The sequence below is a fragment of the Eleutherodactylus coqui genome, chromosome 7, assembly GCF_035609145.1.
Source record: "Eleutherodactylus coqui strain aEleCoq1 chromosome 7, aEleCoq1.hap1, whole genome shotgun sequence".
Taxonomy (NCBI): Eukaryota; Metazoa; Chordata; class Amphibia; order Anura; family Eleutherodactylidae; genus Eleutherodactylus; species Eleutherodactylus coqui.
Window position 1 is genome coordinate 125,555,658 of NC_089843.1, and position 19,780 is coordinate 125,575,437.

Here is a 19,780-nt window from a genome sequence, read left to right on the forward strand (position 1 = left end):
CGAGTAGGCCGATGGGTGGTAGTTTGTTTCCAATAACCATGACCTTTCTTTTCAAAGAGGATCTGATCCAATTCTTTTAGCACATTCATCCCCAAAATGACAGGGGCCTTTACTTCATGTGGCTCCTGTACCACCACAATGCCTTTCTTACCTAGATCTTGACCACATAACCGGACATTCATCCAGGTCACTCCCACTACTGGGACTGGTAACTGGTTGGCTGCAACCACTCGTACGAATGTATGGGGATCATATTTCACATGTTGTCGGAAGTACCGTTCATAACAATCTCTACTCAGAGTCCTTACTTGAGAACCCGTGTCAATCATCCCGATAACCGGAATACCTTCTAATTCCATTTGGATGACAGGACTTGCAGCAATTAGGTCATCATCAGGGCATTTTCCCCACATAATCTCCTTCTCAGTCTCCCCTACTCCGTGCCCTACAGCAGCAGGGGACCTTAGTTTAACGGCAGTCTCTCATAAGCTTGTCGCTGGTCTGGACACCTGGCAGCAACATGGCCCATCCGTCCACACTCCCAGCAGCGTATTTCCCGTCGTTCTGGACATCGATTTGTGCCCCTTCGGTAAGACCCTTCGGTTTCTCCTGAGCGCTGTACTAAATTATTGGGACCCCTTCGGTAGGTCCTGTTCTCATCCCTCCAGCGGGGTTGTGGGTGGTTCTTACCTTCTTGGTGTGGATGGCCCACTCCTTCATCTCTAGTTCTCTGGAAGTCTGCAATTCTCATAGAGTTTTCATCACAACAGGTTTGCAAGCGTTCCATTTGCTCTTGCAATTTCTGCATTACTGCTAGAATTTCTTTAGCTGGCACTCTTTCTACTGTTTCTAGACTGGAGCTAGCCCCCTGCGACAAAGTGACTCCAACTGCGGTCTGGGGCTTTGGGACAATACTATTGACACGTGAGATGGCCTCTACCTGCACGTCATGAAATTTAGCATTAGTCTCTTATCGTATAAAGTCCTGCATAGCAACAGTCAAACTGCCGTCGCGGATCCCCAGAACAAACTGGTCACGGAGAGTCCGATCAGGGTTACAGAAGGCCGGTGAGCCTCTTTCCTTCCCTTGAATATCTCGGATCAGTTCTTGTAGGGCATTTGCATATTGGGGGAGACTTTCATTCTCCTGTTGCACTCTCTGGAAGAATCGAGCCTGCAGGGATCCCAGCAATGCTGTTTCTCCATAGATGGTTTCTAGAATCTGTACCACTTGCTCAAATGTCTGCCTTTGATCGAATGGCCTTAATATCACTGTGGTCTTAGCATCACCTTGTAACGTCAATATTGCTAGCTCTACCAGTACTTCTGGTGCGGTCTGGTACATTCGCTGGACCATTCTTATCTGCTCCACCACATACTCACAGACATATTATTGCCATCAAATTTAACTAACTGACTCACTATAGCTCCTGCTGGCATTCCTCCTCTGGCACCATCTCCTCTAACTGGTGCGTTGCCGTCCATTCTGGAAAGCGATTCCTGCCGACTAACGCCAATTTGTGAACCGAGAGCAAGGCAGGTGGTTTGGTCTCCGCAACCAGAAAGGATGCACACGGGGTGGTCAAGTTAAGAAAAATGTATTTACTACAGGTTAATAAAGGCAAGTTAATGGTAAAAGAACAGGAATAAGGACAAGCACAATACACAGTATAGTTGGAACAATTCAAGTTGGATTTCACAATATATTCCACGTTTACTATGTCCACCTCCACAGCACAGACACTGAAAGAACAATAGTCCCCAAACTATCCCTAACCGACCCTAACTTCACATTTGGGTGCGCACCCCTCTTACCAGTGGTCCGGGTGGACTGCTTACAGTTTGTAGAAGCGCGCATTGGGGCCCAATGTCGTCCCTTTCTTGTATAGCGAAGCGTCCTCTCAGCACGGTTATCACAATATCCGAGGCAATAAAATCCTTCTCAGCAGGCGGGAAAACAAAATGGATGAAATGGGATCCAACCGCAAGTAGCTCAGCACACTGACAGTCCTCCAGAATCCATACACCGCGGTGTGATATAAGCCAGGGTTGTGCAGTTACCGTCCGGTACTCAACAGCACTGCCAGTCTATAACTTTGGTGGCAATGTCCATAGCCACAATGTCAGTATTACTGGTTAGCCACTGGGCACAGTCCTTTCAGCATGGCTCCACTGAACATACTGTCTCTTTACACTCTGTCTGCCTCTAGACTGAATTACACACAGGTTAGCTGCACAGGAAAGTCCTCTAAGATCTCCACACACTCTCAATGCAGCACAGGCACTTGGTTCTCTCTCTGCAAAGATGGCTGCTGCTCTCTCTGTGTCGTCACATCCTGCTTCCTTCTCATACTGGGTCTGCAGACAGGCAGGCTGACCTCATAGGGGTGTGTCCCTCCAGCATCACATTCCCATTGCAGGGGCTGCTGACCAGAATCACAGAAACACATATACACTCAATTTTAACACAGTATAAACAAATGAAACTTGGCACATTATTGGGCTGTATATTAGGACAAGTATATGCACAGAAGCAGCACTCCTATTGCCATAAGGCTGGGACACAGTCTGTACATTACAACAGCATCTGCTTTTTTTCATTTCACTCCACTTAGAATTTTTTTTAAGTTTTTCAGTACATTATATGGTACATTAACTAGTACCATTGAAAAATACAACTTGTCCTGCAAAAAGCAAGCCCTTAGACATCTATGTTGATGGATAAATAAAACAGGCCATAGCTCCTATGTTAGAAGCCCATGTGATGGAGGGGCGAGACTTGGCTGATGGAGTGCATGGCTGCCTAGTGCAGAGCTCATGGTTCACCAGGGTCCTAAAGCAACTTTATAGCTGTAAAATCCAAAGATCCACGGCCTCACATGCCGCTTAGGCATGCAGGATGCTGTGGATAGGGAATCGTGCATCCACCAAGTCGGAGTAGCTTATTAACAGCAATTTCTTCCAATCATTGCAGTGAGACTAAAATGCCACGGCCAGAAGCTCAAGGGGTAGCTTTCCAGTATGAGTCTACAGAATACTCGCAGGAACATACAGATTCTATGGAGCAGAGGCAAAGGAACAGCCCTAATCTTTTGAATAGCGAGGTTTTCCATGCAAGCCATGCTGTTCTGATTTCACCCCGCGGTTTGGAGAGTGGTCCTGCAGAAACTAGGTGGAAGTCTCACAACAAAAACGTCATCATCATTTACACGGCCACTTGGCAGCAACGACCTCTTCTCCTTCTGCTAGCCCAGCAAAACAAAAGCAAAGGATTAACTCTCTGGAGGGGCGACCCAGTGCCAAGTTGGGTGAGTAATCACCTACCAACACTACACCTGTGCGATGGCACCTTTTTTGATCCCTGTATCAGATGCATCTGTTACCAATACTACCATGAAAGCCATGCTGAAAGCACTGCAAATATCTCTACAATCTTGGCTCATCTTATCCAACCCATTAACTCTACTATCACTGAGCCAGAAAACAGATATTAACCTTGAATACAAGAAATCCACCGGGTTTGAACTTTAAAAATGACATTGCGTACATTTATTGAATTGCATTATACATGGTGTATATTACTTGGTATATTACTTTATATTATACATTCATCAGTGTTATATCTAAATTCATAGGATACATCAACAATAATAATTTACATTTCACTTAGGATTACAATTTGTCAGATTTTGTTTTTGGATATAAAATTAATAGGTGATAATATTGAGAAATGTTTTAAAATAGCTCCCTATCACAAGAAAATTGCTGGGAATAACATATTACATGCCCAGAGGAATCATCCCAAGCATACTGTAAAAGTCATACCAGTAGTATGGGGTAATATATTATCCCCAAGTCTATTTAGCAGTGGCAAAATCCAACCTACTTGTTTGGAATGTAAAGGAAATGCGAAATGTGGTTCTAATAGATGTAAAACACACATTTTTATGAATTATTATGTCACCAGTGTGAACAAAATACTGTAATACATCAATTATGATGTGGACTATGTGGTGTGTATTATTGAGTGCTGAAGTATGTAGGTTGGACTACTTGCAAACTTATGTGCAGGATATCACAACATCCTGCGGACATCAATAACCCTGCTGATATAAATATATCTAGAGTTGAAAAACACTTTCTAAATGTACTTGGGGGTGATACAAGTTCCTTTCAATATTATGGTATTGAAAGAGTTAATAGGCCCACAAGGGAAGGTGATAGATGGAAGCAACTCCTCCTCCAGGAGGCATATTGGATATTACCCTTGAATACAAGATACTCACTAAGTTCGAACTTTAAAAGTGACATTATGTATAGAGATAAGCGAGCACCAAAATGCTTGGGTGCTCGTTGTTCGAGTCGAGCCTTTTGTAATGTTCGAGAGCTCGTTTCGAATAACGAACTTCATTGATCAATGGGGGACTCGAGCATTTTTGTATGGGACCGATGCTCTGCATAGGTGATGACTTGTGAAACACCTGAAAACATCATAAAGTCATGGTAACACCACAGAAACGGATATGGAATGGCAGGGGCAGCATGCATGGCTGCATCTGAGGCTTCCAGGTCCCACTATTAAGCCAAAATGGGGGCAAAAATCTGGCGGTCAACCCCCTAACAATTTACTTGGGACAAACCCTCATTAGCAAGGAAGGCACACGCACTGGCACATCTTAGCTAAGCACCACACTACCTGCAACCAAGGACAATCACTGCCTGCGGGAGACACCGCTGCCTCTTCTCCTGGGTTACATGCTGGCATTGCTGTCCAACACCCCGCACGACCCTGCATCCACAGCGCACACAAAATTTTCACTGCGCAGCGTTCAGCTGCCCTCATGCCACACGCTCTCTTCATAGCCACACCACCCTCATGTCGATTTATAAGTGCGTCTGCGATGAGGAGGAACTGGAGACACACACTGCAGAGGGTTGGTAGGGCCAGGCAGTGATCCTCTTTGAAAGTGTGGGCGATAGTCCACAATGCTGATGACAATTGATGATAATAAATTAACGTACGATCATCATTCCAATCCCATGCCACCTCCGTCACAAAATTGTAAGGAGCCGCAAACGTGGGCATAAAGGGGACTCAGGTGCCAGCACTTCTACACATCGCCACAATGCAGCAATACTCTGTGTGGGAAGCATGTGAGCGGGCCCAGGGTCAGGCTCGGTACCAGCCCCCACCTAATGTGACCCAAGGTGCCGTGAGTTACATAGCAATGGGAAATCCATGTGTTCCCACACAATTCATTCTGCGTAGGTGTCAGATAGCTCAACACCGCAATGGGAAGTCTTTGAGTTCCTTGAGCTCGCCTATGCTGTGAGTGCACAAAGATGGTATTACACAGGAAGAAATCAGAGTGCCCAAACATGGCAGAGTTTCACCCCGCAAAGGACCTCGGCCTACATTTCTGACCTAGTCAGTCAGCGTATTTGTGCCAGACAGGTAAAACATCGCAATGGGAAGTCTTTGTGTACCCACAGCATAGGCGAGCCCAAGAAACTCAAAGATGGTATTACACATGAAGAAAACAGAGTGCCCAAACATGGCAGAGTTTCACCCTGCGAAAGGCCTTGGCCCACATTGCTGCCCTAGTCAGTCAGTGTATTTGCGCCAGACAGGTAAAACACCACAATGGGAAGTCTTTATGCACCCACAGCATATGTGAGCCAAAGGAACTGAAAGATGGTATTACACATGAGGAAAAAAGAATGCCCAAACATGGCAGAGTTTAACCCCTTTAAGGGCCTCGGACCACATTTCTGCCCTAGTCAGTCAGTGTATTTTTGCCAGACAGGTAAAGCATCGCAATGGGAAGTCTTTGTGCACCCACAGCATAGTCGGACCCCAGAAACATTTCTGTAGCAAGAGTATAGGCGGACCCCAGTAACATTTCTGTAGCAAGAGTATAGGCGGACCCCTGTAACATTTCAGTAGCAAAAGTATAGGCAAACCCCTGTAACATTTCTGTAGCAAGATTATAGGCAGACCCCAGTAACATTTCTGTAGCAAAAGTATAGGCAGACCCAGGTAACATATCTGTAGCAAAAGTATAGGCGGACCCCTGTAACATTTCAGTAGCAAGAGTATAGGCGAACCCCTCAAACCTTTCAGCAGCAACTGTATAGGTGGACCCCTGTAACATTTCTGTAGCAAGAGTATAGGCAGACCCTTGTAACATTTAAGTAGCAAGAGTATAGGTGAACCCCTCAAACTTTTCAGTAGCAACTGTATAGGTGGACCCCTGTAACATTTCTGTAGAAAGAGTATAGGCGGACCCCAGTAACATTTCTGTAGCGAGAGTACAGGCGAACCCCTCAAACCTTCCAGTAGCAACTGTATAGGCGGACCCCTGTAACATTTCTGTAGCAAGAGTATAGGCAAACCCCAGTAACATTTCGGTAGCAAGAGCATAGGCAGACCCCTGTAACATTTCTGTAGCAAAAGTATAGGCGAACCCCTCAAACCTTTCAGTAGCAACTGTATAGGTGGACCCCTATAACATTTCTGCAGCAAGAGTATAGGTGGACCCCAGTAACATTTCTGTAGCAAGAGTATAGGTGGACCCCAGTAAAATTTCTGTAGCAAGAGTATAGGCGGACCCCTCAAAACTTTCAGTAGCAACTGTAAAGGGGGAACCCCTGTAACATTTCTGTAGCAAGAGTATAGGCGGACCCCTGTAACATTTCTGTAGCAAGAGTATAGGCGGACCCCTGTAACATTTCTGTAGCAAGAGTATAGGCGGACCCCTGTAACATTTCTGTAGCAAGAGTATAGGCGTTCCCCAGTAACATTTCTGTAGCAAAAGTATAGGCGTACCCCAGTAACATTTCTGTAGCAAGAGTATAGGCAGACCCCAGTAACATTTCAGTAACAAAAGTATAAGCGAACCCCTAAAACCTTTGAGTAGCAACTGTATAGGCGGACCCCTGTAACATTTCTGTAGCAAGAGTATAGGCGGACCCCAGTAACATTTCTGTAGCAAGAGTATAGGCAGACCCCAGTAACATTTCTGTAGCAAAAGTATAGGCAGACCCCTGTAACATTTCTGTAGCAAAAGTATAGGTGAACCCCGCAAACCTTTCAGTAGCAACCGTATAGGCGGACCCCTGTAACATATCTGTAGCAAGAGTATAGGCAGACCCCAGTAACATTTCTGTAACAAGAGTATAGGCGGACCCCTGTAAAATTTCAGTAGCAAGAGTATAGGCGAACCCCTCAAACCTTTCAGTAGCAACTGTATAGGGGGACCCCTGTAGCATTTCTGTAGCAAGAGTATAGGCGGACCCCTGTAACATTTCTGTTGCAAGAGTATAGGCGGACCCCAGTAACATTTCTGTAACAAAAGTATAGGCGGACCCCAGTAACATTTCTGTAGCAAAAGTATAGGTGGACCCTAGTAACAGTTCTGTAGCAAAAGTATAGGCGAACCCCGCAAACCTTTCAGTAGCAACTGTATAGGCGGACCCAGGTAACATTTCTGTAGCAAGAGTATAGGCGGACCCTAGTAACATTTATGTAGCAAGAGTATAGGCAGACCCGAGTAACATTTCTGTAGCAAGAGTATAGGCGGACCCCAGTAACATTTCAGTAGAAAGAGTATAGGCGAACCCCTTAAACCTTTGAGTAGCAACTGTATAGGCGGACCCCTGTAACATTTCTGTAGCAAAAGTATAGGTGGACCCCTGTAACATTTCAGTAGCAAGAGTATAGGCGAACCCCTCAAACCTTTCAGTAGCAAGAGTATAGGCGAACCCCTCAAACCTTTCAGTAGCAACTGTATAGGCGGACCCCTGTAACATTTCTGTAGCAAGAGTATAGGCGGACCCCTGTAACATTTCTGTAGCAAGAGTATAGGCGAACCCATGAAACATTAGTGTACCAATAGTATAGGCAAACACCTGTAAAAATTTGTTTACCAAGAGTATAGGCGAAGCGCGGAAAAATTTGTTTGCTAACAGTATTGGCCATGCTGTTTTAGGAGGAGGAGTAATAATAATATCCGAGAGGGATACACAAAGCTAATTCTTCTCTTTTTTCTGGTAATAGAGGATGCATTTTTCTCCTGTTGCAGCGAAAAGATTCTTTAGGATCCACTGCTTACCACCGGTGGAGAAGAGAAGTCTGGGGAAATCCAGCCTTTGTTCATCTTTATGAGGGTAAGCATGTCAGCGCTGTCAGTTGACAGGCGGGTACGCTTATTTGTGATGATTCCCCCAGCAGCACTAAATACCCTCTCTGACAAGACGCTAGTGGCAGGGCAGGCCAGCACCTGCAGGGTGTACAGAACAAATTCGTGCCACGTGTCCAGCTTTGACACCCAATACTTGTATGGAGCAGAGGCATCACGGAGGACAGTGGTACGATCGGCTATGTACTCCCTTACCATCTTTTTACAGTGCTCCCTCCAACTCAGCCTTGACTGGGGAATGGTGACAGTCTTGCTGGGGAGCCATAAAACTGGCAAAGGCCTTGGAGAGTGTTCCCCTGCCTGCGCTGGACATGCTGCCTGATCCCAGCACCTCGGCCCTCTGAAGTGTATCTTCGGCCACTAGCGCTGTCAGATGGGAACTTTACATCCCTTTTTCCACCACGGCCCTGTGGTATTGCATTCCTCTTGCACCCCTTTCCTCTTCGGGAATGAGAGTGGAAAGGTTCTCCTTATACCATGGGTCGAGAAGAGTGCCCAGCTGTCTCTTTCCCCTCCTACTCCACCCCCTCATCCTCCAAAAGATATAGACATGAGGGTGGTCTGACTATCAAGCGACATACTGTCATCTCCCGTCTCCTGTTCCAACCGCAAAGTGGGCAAAGCAGCGGGATGGTAACGTTAATGATGGCCACATCGCCGCTCACTATTTGGGTAGACTCCTCAAAGTTTCCGAGGACCTGGCAGATGTCTGCCATCCATGCCCACTCCTCAGTAAAGAATTGCAGAGGCTGACTACCACTCCGCTGCCCATGTTGCAGCTGGTATTCCACTATTGCTCTACGCTGCCCGTACAGCCTGGCCAACATGTGCAGCGTAGAATTCCAGCGTGTGGGCACGTTGCACAGCAGTCGGTGCTCTGGCAGCTAAACCCAAGGTTGCAGGGTCCTCAGGGGGGCAGCATCTGTGTTGGACTTGCGGAAATGTGTGCAGACATGGCGCAGCTTGCCGAGCAGGTCAGACAAGTGGGGGTAGTTTTTCAGAAACCGCTGAACCACCAGATTGAAGACATGGGCCAGGCATGGCACGCGGGTGAGGCTGCCGAGCTGCAGAGCTGCCACCCGGTTACGGCCGTTGTCACACACAACCATGCCCGGTTGGAGGCTCAGCGGCGAAAGCCAGAAGTCGGTCTGCTCTGTCAGACCCTGCAATAGCTCGAGGGCCGTGTGCCTCTTGTCACCTAAGCTAAATAGTTTCAGCACGGCTTACGGACGCATGCCCACCGCTGTGCTGCCACGCACTACCGATTGCTGGCGGCTTCTTAATTCAGAGGTAGAGGTGGCGGAGGAGGAGGGGGGGGGGTTTGGAGGAGGTGGCATAAAATGCCGCAGATACCAGCACCGAGGTGGGACCCACTATTCTGGGTGTGGGTAGGACGTGAGCAGTCCCAGGCTCTGACTCGGTCCCAGCCTCCACCAAATTCACCCAATGGGCGAACTCAGGGAGATACAGTGGCCCTGCCCGCCAGTACTTGTCCACATGTCCGTGGTTAAGTGGACCTTCCCAGTAACCGCATTGGTGAGGGCACGATGTATGTTGCGGGAGACTGCTGGTGTAGGGTGGGGATGGCACACCGGGAAAAATAGTGGTGACTGGGGACAGAGTAGAGCGGGACCGCCGCCGCCATCATGTTTTTGAAAGGTTCTGTTTCCACAAGCCTGTACGGCAGCATCTCCAGGCTGATTAATTTGGCAATGTGCACGTTTAAAGCTTTTGCATGCGGGTGGGTGGCGGCGTATTTCCGCTTTCGCTCCAACGCTTGTGTTAGCGACAGCTGAACGCTGTGCTGAGAGACATTGCTGGAAGGAGTGGAGGACCGTGGAGCTGAGGGTGCCGGCCGGGAGGCGCTCGCGCCCGCGTCCTGGGAGGGGGATTGGATCTGTGTGGCAGATTGTGGCACAGGGGAAGAGGCAGTGGTGTGACCCGGAGGTGGTGAATGGCCTTTGTCCCACCTTGTGGGGTGCTTGGCCATCATATGCCTGTGCATGCTGGTGGTGGTGAGGCTGGTAGTGGTGGCTCCCCGGCTGATCTTGGTGCGGCACAGATTGCACACCACAGTTCGTCGGTCATCCACGCTCTCACTAAAAAACATCCACACCTTTGAAGACCTAGACCTCTGCATGGAGTCTTGCTGCAAGGGAGTGCTTTGGGAAACAGTTGAGGGATTCTTCACTCTGGCACTGCCTCTACCCCTGGCCACTCCACTTGTCTCTTCTAACCTGTCCTGCTGCTGCACTTGTCTTCCCCTCTGAAGCCCTGTCTTTAGTAGGCTTAGCAGACCAGGTGGAGTCAGTCACCTCATCATCCAGCAGCTCTTCCTCCAAATCCTTTGTGCGCTCCTCCCTCAGACTTACTGCCCTTACTACTACCTCACTAACAGACAACTGTGTCTCATCATCCTCATCCACAAAAAGCTCTTGAGACAGTTGCCAGAAGTCCCCAGCCTCATCATCCGGATTCCGGAAACTTTCCACAGGTTGGGCATCGGTCACGACAAACTCCTCAGGTGAGAGAGGAACCGGTTTTCCCACTAAGGGCAGGGACCCGAGAACAGTTCCTGGGAGTCTGCCTGCTCAGAATATGTCATTTTCATGGAGTGAGGAGGCTGGGAGGAAGGAGGAGCAGCCAGAGGATTCAGAGAAGCAGTCCCTAGTCCGGGAGCAGTGGACTGCGTAGAAGACTGGGTGGTTGATACATTGCTGGACGCGTTTTCTGCCATCCATGACAGGACCTGCTCGCACTGCTCTGTTTGTAATGAAGGTCTACCACGCGGACCCGCAAATTGTGATATAAAGCTGGGGAGCCCAGAAACTTGCCTCTCTCCTAATCCCTCAGTAGCCGTCTGTGATTCACCCCGCCCAGGAACTCGGCCTGTGCCCACACTCTCACTTGGACGTCCGCGTCCACACCCTCGACCCTTACCCCTACTCCTCATCATGGCGGATTAAGGATAGAGCAGGGCCCAAATAAATTACCCCACTTAACAGCGCTGACAACTGTGGCCAATTCACCGCACAAAGAGACTTGTAGATAGCGGAGGCTCTATGTCGTGACTTGAAAAAATTAACTTGCTGTCTTGCGCTGATACCTAGGGGTAATTTACCGCTCACAGAGACTCGTAGATAAGAGAGGCTGTATGGAGTGGGAGAAGACTCTAAAGCCAGTGGATAGTGCTAGTAACTGCGGCTATCTCAACCCCCCTCAAAGAAAGGGTATTGTGAGACGCTCTGCACAGTGGCAGAGCTGAAATACTTTGCAGTGGCCTAGAAAATATTAGAGTACTGTTTTATGGGGAGACCTCTGCATAATGCACTGCAGACTGAGAGCACTATAGCTAAAATATTTTGCAGTTGCCTAGGAAATATTAGATTTCTGTTTCACGGTGAGAGCTCAGTGTTATGCAATGCAGACTAAAAACGCTATAAGTGAAAGGCTGGGAACAGGCCTAGATGCGTAAAAAAAAAAAATTGATGCACTACTGCTCCCAGCCAGACACAACCATAATGCACACGGTGAGAAGTAGCCCTACAAAGGACCATTGGGGTTCTTGTACAAAAGATCACGACTGTAAAACTTTCCCAAAACTCTGCCTAATGCACTGCAGACTGAGAACGCTATAGCTGAAATACTTTGCAGTAGCCTAGGAAATATTAGATTTTTGTTTCACGGTGAGACCTCGGTGTTATGCACTGCAGACTGAGAACGCTATAAGTGAAAGGCTGGGAACAGGCCTAGATGCGAAATAAAAAAATTGATGCACTACTGCTCCCAGCCAGCCACAACTATTATGCACACGGTGAGAAGTAGCCCTAAAAAGGACGGTTGGGTTTCTTGTACAGAAGATCACGACTGTAAAACTTTCCCTATATAGGCAGCTCTGTCCCTAAACTCTGCCTAATGCACTGTAGACTGAGAGTGTTATAGCTGAAATACTTTGCAGTAGCCTAGAAAAAATATTAGATTTCTGTTTCACGGTCAGACCTCAGTGTTATGCACTGCAGAATGAAAACGCTATAAGTGAAAGGCTGGGTACAGGCCTAGAGACGTAATAAAAAAAATTGATGCACTACTGCTCCCAGCCAGCCACAACTATAATGCACACAGTGAGAAGTAGCTCTAAAATGGACCGTTGGGGTTCTTGTACAGAAGATCACGACTGTAAAACTTTCCCTATATAGGCAGCTCTGTCCCTAAACTCTGCCTAATGCACTGCAGTCTGAGAACGCTATAGCTGAAATGGGCTGCACAGCCCGAGATGCTTAAAAAAAATTGGTGCACTGCTGTTCCAAGCCAGCCACAACTATAATGCACATGATGAAGAGTAGCCCTAAGAAGGACCGTTGGGGTTCTTGAAGACAGGATCCTACGCTAACACTATCCCTGTATAAGCATCAGCACTTTCCCTAACCTCTGCCAGCATGCATCTGAGGCGAGCCACGGGCGGGACCAGTTTAAGTACAGCCACTCACTGCTGTTGGCGGGCAGAGGGCTGGCACATCACAGCAGGAAGTGGTAATGCCTTCCCTGCATGTTCATTGGCTAGAAAATGACGCTAAACATGCAAGGAAGGAAATGCAATTGACTCGAGTGCCGCGTGGTGTTCGGCTCGAGTAACGAGCATCCTAATACTCGAACGAGCATCAAGTTCAGACGAGTGTGCTCGCTCATCTCTAATTATGTATCTTTATTGAATTGCATTATGCATGATGTACATTATTTTGGTTTATATTATACATAAATATTCATATGGAAAATATTAGAACATGTGACCTTGCTTGCGTTTTTTTGATTGGTTGTTATTTAGTTTTAGGGTGCGTTCACACGAGCGTAGCCGTATTTACGTTCGCACGAGCGCAACGTTTAATCGCCGGAGAGAACGTTTTTCGCCGATCACGACCAGAGCTAGAAAGCGTATTTTCGTTTGTTCCTACTTTGCAAACTATCTTTTCGGCCATCGAATATGCGTTGGCGCGTATTTCGGTCGCATATGTTCCGGGTTTTTTTCGGGTTGCCGTTTTTACGCGCCGTAAAATCGCCCATGTGAACGAATACATTCGAAACCATTGCCTCAGATGGTCACGTATATACGTTTGGTCGCAAAAACGCGCCGTTTATGCGCTCGTGTGAACGCACCCTCAATATTATGCTGTTCTCACTTGTATATAAGCCATGATTAAGGCCACTCTCACACAGGCGTTTTTTTTACAGTTTTTATCAGTCATTTGTAGTGCCCCCTAAAAATGCTGTACTGAGCCTCCATTCATTTCAATGGGGCTTTATAGGCAAGGGTTTTTGCGAAGCATTTCTAAAACAAACTTTGTATGCCCTGTTTTAGGGCGCTCAGCGCATTTTTGACACACCACATCACCCATTATACCTATGGGTCCACTTGGCACAAAATGGCCAATCCTATCATGTCCACTATATACAACTCTGAATGCACAAAACCCTATGTAAATATGCTTTATCCTCATAAAATTAATTATTGTGATTAGGTAGTGTTGTAAAATGTTAAGTGGCTAAACAAAAATTGGTGTACATGTGGGAAAATGTAAAAACGCTATCTTTAGATATTTTTTTGTGCACAGGAAATACATACAGTTTAAAAGGATTCTTTTTGTATAAAACATCTAAGTTACCCTAGCATATTTCCATCCCATTACACCATGAAGGCCAGAGGAGTATTAATTGTGCTAAAAAATTCTATAGCATTTCAGCTTATCCAAGAGACAAAAGATGCACAAGGCAGATACGTCATAATAGTCTTCTCTATAAGAGAACATACTAGTCTCAATGTATGCCCCAAATAGGAAACAAAGGAGCTTTACTCATAAAATTCTTTGCATTTTATCCAAAGTTAAACAAGGTAAACTTCTCATTTGCGGTGCTTTTAATGCAGTTTCAGCTGCTATAAACATACTCAGTCTTGGGGTGATATATAATGGAAAGAGGAACTATTTAATGTATGATGAGCAATGCATAGTTTCAAGGACTATTCCTTTTATTCATATGTTCACAATAGCTATTGGCGAATTAAAACATTTATAACCGATAGATCTTTGCTATTGCGGTCTCAGAAAGCGACGATCAAGACAATCACCTGGTCTGACCATTCTGTGATCTCTTTGATCATAGCAGAAGAATAGAATGTAATGCCAACATATCTATGGCAAAGTAATGACTTTTTGCTATCTCAACCATGACACAAAAACAACCTTGTAAAGATTTAAGAGAATGTTTTACCCTTACCGCATCCCCAAAAGTGAGCTCCCACATATTATGGAACGCACATAAAGCGTATATAAGTGGCTTGTTCATACAACTATGTGAAAAAAGAAAAATAACTTTTACAAGAGCTAATCGATAAAATCAAAGCCATTGAAATGCAAAATAATCTATCAGAAATACTACAATAGGCGGAGGAGCTTTTCCAATGTATGCAGAAACTCCAAAACATTTTGCTCCAAAACTGCAAAATTAAAAAGTGGAGAGCCTGAAATATAAGCCCTTCCACGAAAAATAAGCTTTCCAGAGCTCTGGCGTGGTGCCTGCAATCATCAGCCGGCCATACAAGATCACTTCCGGGTTACGGGATGGCTGTGATTGGTTCTTCGAGCGCTGCTTAGCTTATCAAAGCGCTCGAAGAACCATTGACAGCCATCACTTCGTGGAGGCAGGATTTATGAATCCCATAACAAGGAAGTGATCTTCTGTGGGCGGCTCAGGACTGCAGGAACCGTGTTTGAACCTCTGGAGAGCAGCGGGAGGGATTTGAACCTAGTCTGCTAGGTAAGTATAATAATACCTCCCCGAAAATAAGACCTATTGTCTCTTTTGGGGCAAAGACAGGGTCTTATTTTGGGGGAAACACGTTATATAAAAATAAAAAAATAAATCTTGTTATTTGTATAGCGCCAACTTATTACGCAGCGCTTTCAGGTAATTTTTATTTATTACCCCCCACCAGCTGGGTGCTCATTTTACCGACCTTGGAAGGAAGGAGGGCTGAGTCGACCTTGAGCCAGCTACCTGAACCATTCAGCGTTTGAACTTGCAACCTTCAGGTTGTGAGCAAGAGCTTACACTCTGTGGCACACTAGGTATATTGCCATTCTTAATTATTAAGTGGGATTTGTGAAAGGCCGGTAAGCAATTAATACTAAAAGGGTTTTAAATATCACACATTTTATCGAATTCAGGAAAAGACCTAGAGTTTTGCCATCTTTAGATGCCGAAAAGACATTCAACTGTATAAACTGATATTTCTGCGCTTGGAGAAAATGGGCTTTGGAGGGCTCTTCTTTCATGCTATCTTAGTAGAATCCAACATAATGAATGACACCAGACAAGGTTAGCCACTGTCTCCATTGATATTTTTTTTTATCTCTAGAATCCCTGACCCTGGCTCTTAGATATAACCCTTTAACTAAAAGAGTTCAGGTTGGAGACGGCACACATTTAATATCATTATACATAGATGATATCATCCTGACATTAATAGATCCCATAAATCCTCTGGATAATGGATTAGAGATAATTAAGCAGTTTGGTCAGATCTTATATAATAAAATAAGGCCCCATGTCCAAAGGTGGGTCGGGTTCCGTAGGCGGCAGCCCCGCCGCGGGACACCACCGTGCCTGCGGCATGAGGACAGTACTTACCAGTCCGGATGCTTGTAGGTCATCCGTTGTCTCCTCCATCCACGTGGCTTGCGTGCCAGCATGTGGGCAGGCCAGCCGGCATGCCCCCCACACATGTGCAGTGGAGTTTTTTAAAAAATCTCCTGCTTTCCCGCGGGACCCATGATTGTCTATGGGCGGCTTGAACTCCGGATTATCTGCGCAGGGGCCCCACGCGGATCCCGAAATTCAAACCTGCCCATACCATGAGCCTTTAATATGCAAACATCCCAGATTTTACCTATAAATATTTTAAATAATCTACTACACTACCTACAAGATAAACACTCTTCACTGGCAATTTGAGGGTATTGGGCACAACAAAAACTGCTTTGCATAAAAGCCTCTACCAACATAATTTTTAACCTATACTAAAAGTATTGCAGGAGGATTCATTCTGTGGCTGCCTAATCACCAGATTTATCACCAATAGAACATGTATGGGACCATCTGGGACACCAACATAGACAACCTACGAGTTTCCACGATCTAGAGGCTCAGTTACAGCAAATGTTGACCGATACGTGGCAGGATACTATATAGAACATGTATGACTCCATGCCCACCTGTATCACATCTTACATCCAAGCTAGAGGCGGCCCAACAGGGCACTACAACCTCCGTGCCCACCCATATCATGTCCTTTATCCAAGCTAAAGGAGGCCTAACAAGGTACTAGAGCCTCCATGATCGCCCATATCACATCTTGTATCCAAGCTAGAGCTGAGCCAGCAGGGTCCTAGAGCCTCCATGCCCACCATCATCACATCTTGTGTCCATGCTAGAGGCGGTACAACAGGGTACTAGAGCCTCCATGTCTGCCTGTATAACATCTTGCATCCAAGATAGAAGCAACCCAACAGGGTCTTAGAGCCTCCATGTCCATCCATATCACATCTTGATTCCAAACTAGAGGTGGTACAAAAGGGAATTAGAGCCTCTATGCGCACCAGTATCACATCTTGCATCCAAGCTAGAGGCGGCCCAACAGGGTTCTAGAGCCTCTATGCCAGTCCGTATCACATCTTACATCCAAGTTAAAGGCAGCCCAACAGGGTACTAGAGCCTCCATGCCCACCCCCATCACATCTTACATCCAAGCTAGAAGCAGTACAACAGGATACTAGAGCCTCCATGCCCACCCGTATCACATCTTGTATACAAGCTAGAGGCAATTCAACAGGATACTAGAGCCTCCCTTCAAGAGTTCAGTTTACCACTCTAAATTATCCTTTCACTCTTTTTCACAAGGAGTGTAAAATGAATGAAGGTTTTCAGCTGTTTACAGTACAACTTACAGCCTTGGAATCGTGTAATCTAAAGAAAACACACATGCTCACGCACGTTAGCGACAACCCGTTAAGCGCTTGTAGTTCTGGTACCTGCTGCTCACAACCCAAAAGAAGTTGGTGGGCAGTCAACTGGCAGTCATTGTGCGCGGGACTACTCAGCCAATCACAGGCTTCAGTAGCCATAACTGTGGCACATGACCATAGCCGGTTTTGGGTGGCGGACACTGGGGCCTCAGCGCTGGATGGGAGTCATAGTAACATAATATGTTAGGCTGAATGAAGACAATGTCCATCTAGTTCAGCCTGTTTCAATCCCCTTGTTGATCCAGAAGAAGGCAAAAAAAAACATATGGCAGAAGCCAATTAGCCTATTCGGGGAAAAATTCCTTCCTGACTCCATAATAAGTCAGGGTAATCCCTCGATCAACATTAGAGATCAACAACCCACTGGTCATCTAATGTCTATATTCTGTAATATCATAGCGCTCTAAAAAGACATCTAGTTCCCTCTTAAACTCCTCTATGGATTTTGCCATCACCATGTCCTCAGGCAGAGAGTTCCACAATCTCACTGCTCTTACAGTAAAGAACCCTCTTCTATGTTGGCGATGAAACCTGCTTTCTTCTAGACATAGTGAATGTCCTCTTGTTACCGTCGCAGTCCTGGGTATAAACAGATCATTAGATCGATCCTTGTATTGTCCCCTAATGTATTTATACATAGTTATTTGATCGTCCCTTAGCCATCTTTTTCCCAAGGTAAATAATCTGTTTTGTTAGGCTCTCTGGGTATCCAGTCCTCTCATTCTGTTTATTAATTTAGTTGCCCTTCTTTAACCCCTTAGTGACCAAGCCTGTTTGCACCTTAATGACCAGGCCAAATTTTGGAAATCTGACGTGTCACTTTAACATGGATTAACACCATAAAAGTTTTGCATATCCAAGTGATTCTGACATTGTTTTTTCGCCAAATGTTGTACTTCATTTAGTTGGTAAAAATAGACCCATAGAATTTGTGTATATTTATTAAAAGCGTCAAAATTGGGAAAATGTTGAAATAATTGTCATTTTTTTCACATTTCCAACTGCAATATCTCAAATATGTGCAAACATAACATAGAAATTTTTGATAAGATAGATATTTCCATCTATTTACTTTATTCTCGATGCACATTCGAAAAACGTTCGGCTTTTTTTAACCACTTAAGAGATGTACAAATTTAACATTAATTATCAACATTTTGAGGAACACTTTGTTTTCCTACAGCAAACCAAAATTGCAGAAGCTCATAGGTATCAGAATGATAGATATCCCCACAAATGACCCCATTTAAAAAACGACACCCCTTAATGTATTCACTGAGGGGTGTCATAAGCATTTTGACCCCACAGTTTCCTTTCAGGAATTAATGCAATTTAGAAGAGAAAAAATAAAATGTCATATTTTTGCAAATGTGTCATTTTAAAGACAAGATTTTTTTCTATAATGCACATGAAAATGAGGATTTGCACCCCAAAATGGATACCCCCATTTATCCTTCATAAACATATGCATTGTGGTCCTAATCTTGTGTCCGTATGTACAACTGGGCCCAAACTGAAAGGAGCAGCCGGTGGCTTTCAGAACAGACATTTTGCTTGAAGGCGTTTTAGACCCCATTGCTCACTTGTAGAGCCTTTAACCCCTTGAGTGGCGGGTTTCCTACCCCCCTGTCGTGCCCATCAGGGCAGGTTTTTTAAATGGGCCAATCATTTAATTTCAACTAATTTTGCAGTCGCGTTCCAAGAGCCATAACTTTTTCATTTTTCCATTGACACGGCCATGTGGGGGCTTGTTTTTCGCTGGAGAAGTTGTACTTTTTGATGGCATCATTTTTGGGTATATATAATGTATTGCATAACTTTTGTGAAAAAAATTTGTAGGGAGATTAGGGGAAAAAAGTAATACAAGTTAAATCACCCTCCTTTTGCCATATCTATAATAAAAAAATCTAAATCATAAAAGAAAAATACATATTTGGTATCGCCGCGTCCGTAAATGTCTGATCTATCAAAATAGTGCATTATTTACCCCCACGGTGAATGTAGTCCGAAAAAAAAAATAAAGATTGCCAGAAATGCACTTTTTCAGTCACACTGTCTGCCAGAAAAAATGCAATAAAAAGCGATCAAAAAGTCGTATGTATTCCAAAATGGTACGAACGTTAAATACAGGACGTCTCGCAAAAAATGAGCCCTTGCTCAAGTACGTCGATGGAAAAATGAAAAAGTTATTGCGCGCAGAAAATAATTTTAAAAAATTGAATGTCTTTGAAAAAAAATACAAGTGCTATAGTAAAAAAAGTATACACATTTGGTATCATAGTAATCGCACTGACCCATAGAATAAAGTTATCAGGTCATTTTTGTTGCAGTTTGTGTGCTGTAGAAACAAAACGCACTGAAGGATGGTGGAATGTCATTTTTCTTTCATTTTACTCCACTTAGATTTTTGTAAAGGTTTTTCAGTACATTATATGGTACTTTAAATAGCACCATTGCAAAATATAACTCATTCTGCAAAAAACAAGCCCTCATACAGCGACGTTG